The sequence below is a fragment of the Gossypium arboreum genome, chromosome 8 (assembly GCF_025698485.1).
Source record: "Gossypium arboreum isolate Shixiya-1 chromosome 8, ASM2569848v2, whole genome shotgun sequence".
In the NCBI taxonomy this organism is placed as follows: domain Eukaryota; kingdom Viridiplantae; phylum Streptophyta; class Magnoliopsida; order Malvales; family Malvaceae; genus Gossypium; species Gossypium arboreum.
Window position 1 is genome coordinate 80,614,177 of NC_069077.1, and position 10,280 is coordinate 80,624,456.

At 35.3% G+C, this 10,280-nt stretch overlaps 1 non-coding gene across 1 annotated transcript; it reads left to right on the forward strand.

Annotated features, from left to right (window-relative positions):
* Positions 1-7,017: 7,017 nt before the first annotated feature.
* Positions 7,018-7,124, forward strand: LOC128280273 (small nucleolar RNA R71). The gene has a single exon (XR_008270453.1). It is a non-coding gene; the product is annotated as a small nucleolar RNA R71 (small nucleolar RNA).
* Positions 7,125-10,280: the final 3,156 nt, after the last annotated feature.

Here is a 10,280-nt window from a genome sequence, read left to right on the forward strand (position 1 = left end):
TTCGCTCGATAGCAATCGGATTCGGGATCAATAAAGTCGAAGTCATCCACACTATCCACGCCTCTATTTTGGTATAAATTTTGGTTGAACTTTGAAATGGCATGTATAGGACTACCCTTGTTGGTTGAATATGTTGTGATGTATATATATACGGCCATGCGAAAATGGCTCGTAAAAGTGAAGTATCGACTTAGACTAATTGTGGTTTGTATGTATATATTTGGTGTCATGATGTGGCTATGGCTTGGAAATGGGAATGTTGGTCATATGATCAGCCATTGGCATGGTTAAAATGATCATATATGAACCTATGTATGGCAAGACTAGTTGGTTCATGGAGACTACCAAATAGGTAAGACCTACCTTAAAACAGATGCTGCCAGCTGCAGTGACGTGAATGTGAAAAATCACCAAAATTCGTAGGAATGGAATTAAATAGTGAATAAGCTATGTAAATGAACCTTGATGAGTCTATTTTCATATGGAAGAAACGAAATGGTCATAGGAGTTACATGTTAAGAGATATTAAAGCTATTGTGAGACAGGGCCAGAATGGTTTCTGGGTTCCCTGTCGCAACTTTAAAAATTTACTATAAATTATCCAAAAATAATTAGGAGACATACCTTATATGTACAGATTCCATTTTGAGTCTAGTTTCATTAGAAATAAACGGCACCAGCATTAAAGCCCTGTACAGAGAGATATTCAAGTTATACCACGCGAAGGTCAGAGCAGTCGATCCCTGTAACATGGGTGACTTTAACTAATAAACTGTACCAATTGGCCTGACCAAAAATTCTAGAAATAAATCCATGGATGGATATATGAGTCTAAATTCAGGGAAAATTTACGAAACCAGTTTCCGAGTTTTGAAACTCGAGATATGATTTTTAAGGCGACAGTGATGCAGTTTTCCAGCCTGACTGGAAATGTCAAATGGATGGGCAAAACAAGTGAACTTGGCTTGTTAACCCCTCGTGTCCGACACCGGCGATGGTCTCGGGTTCGGGGTGTTACACTACAACTCCTCGAATGCCATTTACTGCAATACTGGCACTCCGTCCTGTCCCGACGATCATTTCCAACACTGGCAACCGAAGTGACTCGCGTACTCACAGGGGGTCAATCACGATCTCGTCTGGAAAAGCCCAAAGTGTCTTTAGATCGTCCTGGATCACTTTTAAATTTCTTCGATGATTGTTGAAAGGGCTTTCCCGAGGACCTCTTACGAAATTCTCTTACTTCCACTTTAGCTTTTCTTTTCTCCTTATTGAGCTCTTCGGCTTTGCAAGCTCGTTCAACAAGTACTACAAATTCTCTAATTTCAAGAATGCCAACATACAGTTTTATATCTTCGTTCAACCCGTCCTCGAAGCGTTTACACATGATAGCCTTGGATGAAACACATTCCCGAGCGTATTTACTAAGTCTGACAAACTTTCGCTCATAATCAGTAACTGACATAGAACCCTGCTTAAGCTCAAGAAATTCTTTCCGTTTCTGATCGATGAATCTTTGACTGATATATTTCTTGCGGAACTCGGTTTGAAAGAATTCCCAAGCAACCCGTTCTCTCGGCACGACGAAAACCAAAGTATTCCACCAATAGTATGCAGAATCACGTAACAGATATATAGCACATTTTAAACATTCATCAGGTGTGCACGATAATTCATCGAACACACGAACGGTATTATCAAGCCAAAACTCAGCCTGCTCAGCATCATCACTAGCCTTGAACTCAGTAGCCCCATGCTTCCGAATCCTATCAACCGGGGGTTTGTTCAACCTCGATGGGTCAACTCCAGGAGACATTACAGGTGCAGGGTTTGTATTAGTCGGGGGTGGGGGTTGTGGGATAGTCGTATTAGTTCGAATATACTGATTGAACCAATCATTCATCATGCTATAAAAAGCCTGCCTAGTTTCATCATTCTGATTACTAGCAATAGGTTGAGAGTCCACCGGCGCCGTCCCATGTGCGAGAGCAGGTGCTACACTCTCAACATCATCAGCTACCGCTCGGTTGGGATCATGATCCATTACTATAAATAAACGCATTTTTAACTGTCAGAAATCACCACACTATCTGATAAACACATAATGGCATGTATAGCTATTCCACTACGTATTACGGTAGTCCTAGAATCGACTAAACCGTGGCTCTGATACCAATTAAATGTAACACCCCGTACTCGAGACCGTTGCCGAAGTCAAACACAAGGCGCTAACGGACTTAATTCCTTACTTAAACAGCTCATACAATTCGTTTTTAAAATTTCCAGACGAGCTGGCTAACTGCATCACAGTCACTCTAAAAATCATGTCTTGAGTTCCAAAACTCGAAATCCAATTCCGTAAATTTTTCCTGAAACTAGACTCATACATATATTTACTAATTGTTTTTTAGAATTTTTGGTCAGGCAAATTAGTACAGTTTATTAGTTAAAATCTCCCCTGTTTCAGGGTTAGACTACTCTGACCTTCATGCATTACGACTTAGATATCTCCCTGTACAGGGCTTAAATACTTATTCTGTTTGTTTCTAATGAAACTAGACTCAAAAAGGAATCTGTACATATAAAGCATGACTTCTAATTATCTCTGGTTAATTTATGGTGAATTTCCAAAGTTAGAACAGGGGATCCAGAAATCGCTCTGGCCCTGTTTCACGAAAACTTAAACATCTCATAAAATACGGCTCATATGGTCGTTTCGTTTCTTTCATATGAAAATAGACTCATCAATATTCGATTACATAATTTATTCATTATTTAATTCCATTTATACTATTTTTAGTAATTTTTCAAACTCACATCACTTAATAACCATATCATAAGACCATATATACAAAATGATCATAATGTTATACTCAAAATATACAAGCCATTTTCGCATGGCTATACGATTATACATTACCAAAAGATACTTAATTAACAACAAGAGTCAGCCCTATACATGCCATTATCAAGTTCAACTGAAGAGTACCAACAAGTGGCTTAGATAGTGTGGATGACTTCGACTTTGACACTTCCGAGTCCGATAGCTGACGAACAAAATCTATAAAACAGAGAATTAAAGCAAAAGAATAAGCATTTCGATGCTTAATAAGTTTTAAATAATGAAATCATTTAAAAGAATGGCATAATAATATCAAAGTTTACTCGTATCATCATTTGGCTGAATAGTAACATAATTAAGGTACCATTTTTTTTTTATTCATAGCACAAAGGTAAAATCAATATATCCAATAAAATTCAATCTATAGCCGAATCCATTCATCCCAAATTTCTAAGTCAATCTCATGCATATACACATACATCTCATGTTTGTGAAATTGAATTCTCTAATTTGGAACTCATACATCATGACCAGATCGTAAATATTTGAATGATTTTAACAATGGTCTAAGCATGCCTATCGAGTTGCGTAGTCGAAATTTAAAATCAATCGTATTCTCAACGAGAGTGAGTTACTTACCTGGTTATCTTACAGTAAGTAGCACATGTGATTAAAATTATTCCAACATGTATTATATGATTTCTCGTACGTACACTTATGGGTTTTCACCCTCAAATATTATGCTGGCACAAACATCCTTCGGAATCAAGCCCGATTCTTAGCACTGGCTCAAAAGTCCTTCGAGACCAAGCTCGGATTAGATCACTGGCTCAAAGGCCCTTCGGAACTAAGTCCGGTTATGACACTGGCTCTAAAGCCCTTCGAAACTAAGTTCGGTTATTAGCACTGGCTCAAAAGCCCTTCGAGACCAATCTCGGATTTAGACCCCGATTAACATTCACACATATATGCATATATATATCATATCACATCTGGATATCATTCCTGATACTCGAATACAATTGCAGCATGTTTACTAACCATACAGCGTTCGATTCATTAATCCTAAACAAATAACATGATCCCGTTTCGTTAATCCACAAGATTTCCATAACCATTCGGCTACAAGTAAATACCTTACTTATTTATTTTATCATGTAATTCAAGTAGAATTGTCAGGTCACAAGTTAATTATTATGCTCATAGATAAATAATTGCCTTATTAAATCATAAGCTAAATTTCATTACTCGAAGACTTACCTTATATCCTTCTGAACAAATCTCGGTTTAGCTATTCCGTGACTTTAGCTTTTCCTCTATCCGATGTTGCCCCTTTATGCTCTTGCGCTATGTTAAACAAGTTTAGTCATATTAAACCTTATCCATTCCTCTCATTTGATAATTACACTTTCATTCTAATGTGACACACACACACACACAATTTTTTTTCTTTACAAAACATTCGCCAAATACAACTATGTTACAAGTCACAACTAAATTATTGATTAAATCAAGTTTACATAGCCTTATGTTCAATAAGCAATTAAGGCACACAAAGCATGAATTCTTCAATTAAACTTATCATTTTAATTATCCAATTTTTTAACAAAATCTAGCTAATAGCCGCATATATATACCTTTCACCAAGCTTGACTTAACTTATAATTATCTAAATTATTTAAATATTCAATAACAAACTCCTCCTTTATCAAAATACATATTCGGCAAGAACATGGTACTTATACTACATCAATTTTAAGCATATAAATTACTCAAACATAATCAAATTCACATTCGGTCTTGGTACATAATAAGGTAGCCCATTCCTTTCCCTTAGCACCTAATGCTCACATATGATTATTTGTATAGTTCAAACACTCATCTACCCTTGTTCATCTAAATTTAACATGAAACAACAACCATCATCTTTATTAATTACCATAGCCGAAAGCCCTAATCATTCCCACAATCAAAAATTCAACATGGGTTACAAAAATAACTTGATATCTCATTCAAGATTAACCAAAATTTCAAAAATTAACATAAACTTCTTACCTTAATGTTAACTTAAGATGACCGAATGCCTTTCTCCCATCTTCCTCTTTACATTCGGCCAAGAAGAACCAAAAATTCAAGCTTTGTTTTCATCACCCTTCCTTTCCTTATTTTCATTACTTTTCCTTTTTATTTATTTATGTTATAAGATATAAGGCTACTAACTAATAATTAATACATATTATATATATATAATCCCATCATGGCTGGCCACTACTTATCATAATGGAAATTTGACATGCAAACCCATCATTTTTATAACATGCATTAATAAGTCACTTCAACATTTGCCTAACACATTTCTAAATTTTCTCACATAAGTCCTATTTAATTATTTCGCATACAAATGAAAAAAATTTAAGCATGAAACTTTCACACATGCCTTTTTCACATACAATAAACACAAAATTTAATGGTTAATTATTTTTACGACTCGGTTTTGTGGTCCCGAAACCACTTTCCGACTAAGGTCAAATTAGGGCTGTCACACCTTCCATTTTATTCATGATCATCATTGACCATGGTGGTGTCAAATGGCCATTTTTCCTACCAACCATAACCATCTAGGAAGAAATCATATTCTATCCCATAAAATCTATCCAACGTCTTATTTGGGAAAAAAAACCTAGAATGATCTTTCCTAGTGGCCTTGTTTAACTTTATGTAATTCCTACAAATTCTCTAACCCGTGACTCTAATATCTGCAATAATCCATTCGGCACCCTTCTTGTGCTTTTCCAAAACAACAAATGACTCTTCTTCTTGATTCTTGGTGAACTCAATTGAAATCATGATAGGTAAAAATGAAGATGAACCCAAATAATCATATTTCAATTGAAGAGGCAAAGTCTTTAGTTCCAATTCGACTGGCTCTTCAATCAACACTTTTGGTTGTGTGTACTCCCGAGATAATAACTCTAGTGATTCTAGTGGAACTTCCTGAGTGAATCCCTTTGTTTTAGCTTCTAACAAAACCAAACATTCTTTATCTTCATCATCACTTGGCGAATCCGCTAGCAAAATACATCCTAACGGATCATCTACAAAATTGAGCTCTAGCTCTGTAGAAGCCAGTGATTCCATCTTGGAAATAGCAGAACAGTCTTCAAGTACACATAGGGATTTAGTAGCATCGAAGTCATTAAAAGTCACCTCATCATCAAAAATTTCTTTCAACTATCCTATTACTGCTTCTAGAATCGTTGAGGAGATGACAATGGTGGAATCTTAGCTTTAACCAGACAACTCTTCGATTGAAATTTTTTTGCATCTGAAAAGGGTGTTAGATAATTAGAACTAATAGGTTTAGAGTTTACCTCATCAAGGATCACTGATGATACAGAAGTTTCAACACTTGGTTGAACTTCCTCTTTGTCTTGAGCTACAATAGGCTCATCTTGAACCTCGACCACATTGGGCTCCAATGTCTTTCCACTTGGAAAAGAGACTGCTTTGTAATGTTCTTTGCCCAAAATTCTTGGATTTTCTGTGTCACTCGGCCAAATACCTTGGGGTTTATTTTGAAGTTCATCGGTTAGCTGGCCCATTTGATTCTCCAGATTTCTTAAAGTGTTATCATTCTTCACTATATATGCCTTCAGGAAATTCTCAAGATCACTTGAAGATTCAGATGGTGGGGGGTTGTTGCACTTGTTGAGAATATTTTGATAGATAATTTGGTCAAAATGGCATGAAAGAATCGATATGGTCTACCCATTGATTACTCTATGGAGAAAATAGATGATTCTACCTTGAAGAGCTGTAAAAATTTGATTGTGGACCATTCTAATTCTGATTTCCCATGTAATAATTTGACTCTTGATTTGATGGGCAATTTTCAAAGAAATGGCCATCTCCACACTATTCACAAGAAATATTCTCGAATTGGTTCGGCTACCAAAGAAGAAAGTGTGTCTGCTTCATGTACTCCTGCTACTCATATTTTTGAAGCTGCTCGGATGGTTGGTTATTGATAGTTATTGTTGCCAATTCTTTCAATAATCTCGTAAGCATCGTTATAAGACTTAGAAAAAAGGGCTCCATTTGTCGAAGCATCCACCATCATTCTAGTATGAATATTGAGACCAATATAGAAAGTCTCCATTTGAACGCAGTAAGGAATGCCGTGATAAGGGCACTTTCGTAATAACTCCTTGAATCGTTCCCATGCCTCATATAAAGATTCTTCATCAAGTTGCTGAAATGAAGTGATTTCATTTTGGATCTTAGGGTTTATAACAGCCCTCGCCCGTATTCAATACCGGAATAGGGTTACAGAGCATTACTGGACTTATAATGCAAATATTATACATTTCACATATATTTTCCAATTTCAAAAAAATCATCATTCAACATTATTCACATTGTTCCTAATATGAGCCTACGAGGCTCAAAACATGCATTCGGAGTGGTTTGGGACTAAAACGATAACTCAGGAAACTTTTAGAAAATTTAGAAAATTTTTCAAAATACAAAGGACACACACCTGTATGGCCCGGTTGTGTGTCTAAAATTTTTCAAAATACAAGGGACACACGCCTGTGTGGCCTGGTTGTGTGTCTCACACGGCCAAAGACACACCCATGTCACAAGCCGTGTGGACATTCGAAATGGGATCACATGGCCGTGTCCCAGCCTATGTCTAACCCTGTGTAACTCTCTGACTTGGGTCACATGGCCAACGACATGCCCATGTGACCAGCTCGTGTGTCCTTCGAAATGGCTACACATACCCGTGTGTCAGGTTGTGTGCTAGGTCATGCCAAACCTACAGGGTATATCGACTTATACCACATGGCCAAGTTATACGTCTATGCATTAGGCCGTGTGGAGCATACTAACTTGATTTTTAATTCAACACCAGGGGACACATGGCCGTGTCACTTGACCGTGTGTCACACACAGTTGAGACACATGCCTATGTAAACAAAAATAGGCTATTTACCAAGCCATCTTCCCACCCAAATTTTCACACACCTATACCAACCCAATTGGCAAAAAAACATGACATAAATAAGCATTCATCCAACCTTAACCAAAGCATAAATTATACCATTTCAATACCAACATATACAAAGCACAAATGCTCCAATATGCCATTCAAATTGATACAAAAATTCACATCCATAATTTACCTAATGGTTACATTCAAACATGCATTATTTCCCTTGATTCACTAGCATATCTATAACATCCCATTTTTTAGTGAAATTGGAACAGTGGTTTCGGGACCACAAATTCAATAAACCACAAATTCAATCCAAAAATAAAAATTATTTTTTTCTTATTACATGGTCCGTAATATGTTAGAAATGTCATGTGAAAATCCCGATAAGAAAATTTTATCGATTATGTGCTTAATTAGGGAAAGGACTAAATCACATAAAATGAAAAAGTTGAAGTCTAGTAGCTAGAAGGATTAAATAGCTATGGAATTCAAAACTTGAGGTCCTTATATGGTAATTAGACCATTAAAGAAAAGTATGTAGATATTTTGGTGACTCATCCATGGAAATTTAGAAAAAGGGCAATGACTAAATTGGAATTTGAACTATTTAATTAATTAAAAGATGAAAAAGAAAATATCATCTTATTTTCTCATCATCTTCCCCAAAAATACATGGAAACCTTAGGAGAGAGAGAAGAAACTTTCATGGCTTAATTGGGTAAGTTTCCTTGTCCCATTTTTAGTAATTTTGATAATTTTGAAATCGGGATAGCTTAATCTTTCTATTAGGGGGATCAATTTAAAAAGTTATCAATGTATGGAAATTGGGTCATGGATGAATATGTTGAAAATTTAAAATTTATGGTAGAAAATGAAAGGTTGCTGATAGATGAACAATTTTTACAAAGCGATTTTTGATGAAAACATGATTTAGGGACTAAAATGTAAAGTTGTGAATTTTGATGAAAAATTCAGAATTTTTATGAATTTATATGCTTCAAATTTTGTGATGAGATTTTCGTTAGGCTTGGAATAGGGAGTAAATTGCACAAATTTCATTTTCCAAGCCTATGGACAAAATTGGAATTTATGGAAAAGTTAGAGACAAAATGACAATTTTGTTTTGAACATAAATTGAGTCCAAATAAATATGAAATGCGAGAAATTGATGATTAAGGTTATTTATATAGATCCGATAACACAAATTCGAAGTTAGACTAGATTTTACATGTGAACCAGTGTCAAGATAAGTTCGTGCAACTTAATCGAGCATGTGAATATGTTTAATTGAATGTTGTGTTTGTATGAAATGTGACTTACATTGATGTGAATTATTTGATTGCTATAATGAAAAATTGAATACATGCTTGAAATGGTGAAAAAGGGTTAAGTCTCGTTCGAATATTAAATTTCGATGAATATATGTGCTTTCCCAAATAAATGAGGTCTTGCATTTGTTGCTGAAGGGATTTGGCTCGGACGAGTAATCCTATTGACCTTATTATAAAAAGGATTTAGCCTGGACTGGTAATCCTGATATAAGCCCTCTTGAACAATTGTTATAGATAGGATTTAGCCCGGACGGGTAATCTTGATTAAGCTCTTATGAGCATATGTTGGAAACAGGATTTAGCTTGGACAAGTAATCCTGTTATATGATATGTGGCTTGAGAGTGTGCTTCCTAATTAAGTGCCTTAATGGATACTCCTGAATATGAATTGATGGGTTATTGAATTGTACACCTTGAGTGTACTATTTGAGTGTCCATCGGAATTTCAATGATTCAACGGACAAAACTCTTGGCATGATAAGAGAATTATGGGATGAAATGAATAATGTCTTGAAGGAAAATTGTATAATGAGCTCATTAATGCTTACTTGATGAATTTGAAAATTTTGTGACTAACATGTTTGATTGAATGCATGTGTTTAGGCAATTTTGCCAAGTTGATAGAAAACATGATTTTGTATGCTTAGATCTAATAAACGGGATTGGTAAGTTTAGTTTCTATTATACGAACTTACTAAGCATGTAATTCTTACTTCATTTTATCTTCTCCTATTTTATACTGCTCGGAAGCTCGCGAAAGTTAGAGGTCATTGGAGCATCATCACTAGCTTATTTTGGGTTTATATAGTAAAAATCATTTTGGTATAATAGCATGTATAGGCTAACTTGTCCATAGATTGCTTAAGTGTGTGGTTTTTAATCTAGCCATTAGAATGGCTAGTAATGATTGTTTTTTATATACTTCTATTGTCATACTATAATAGTTATAAACATGTTAAAAGGTTGTTCAAATTATGTCTATCATATGGAATATACTAAGGTAAAATTATAAACATGTATGCATGTAATGATATGCCATGTTGAATGATAGAGTTTGTTTAATTTGAATGCTTGAAATGGTTGGTATTTGGATGTGAGTTTAAGT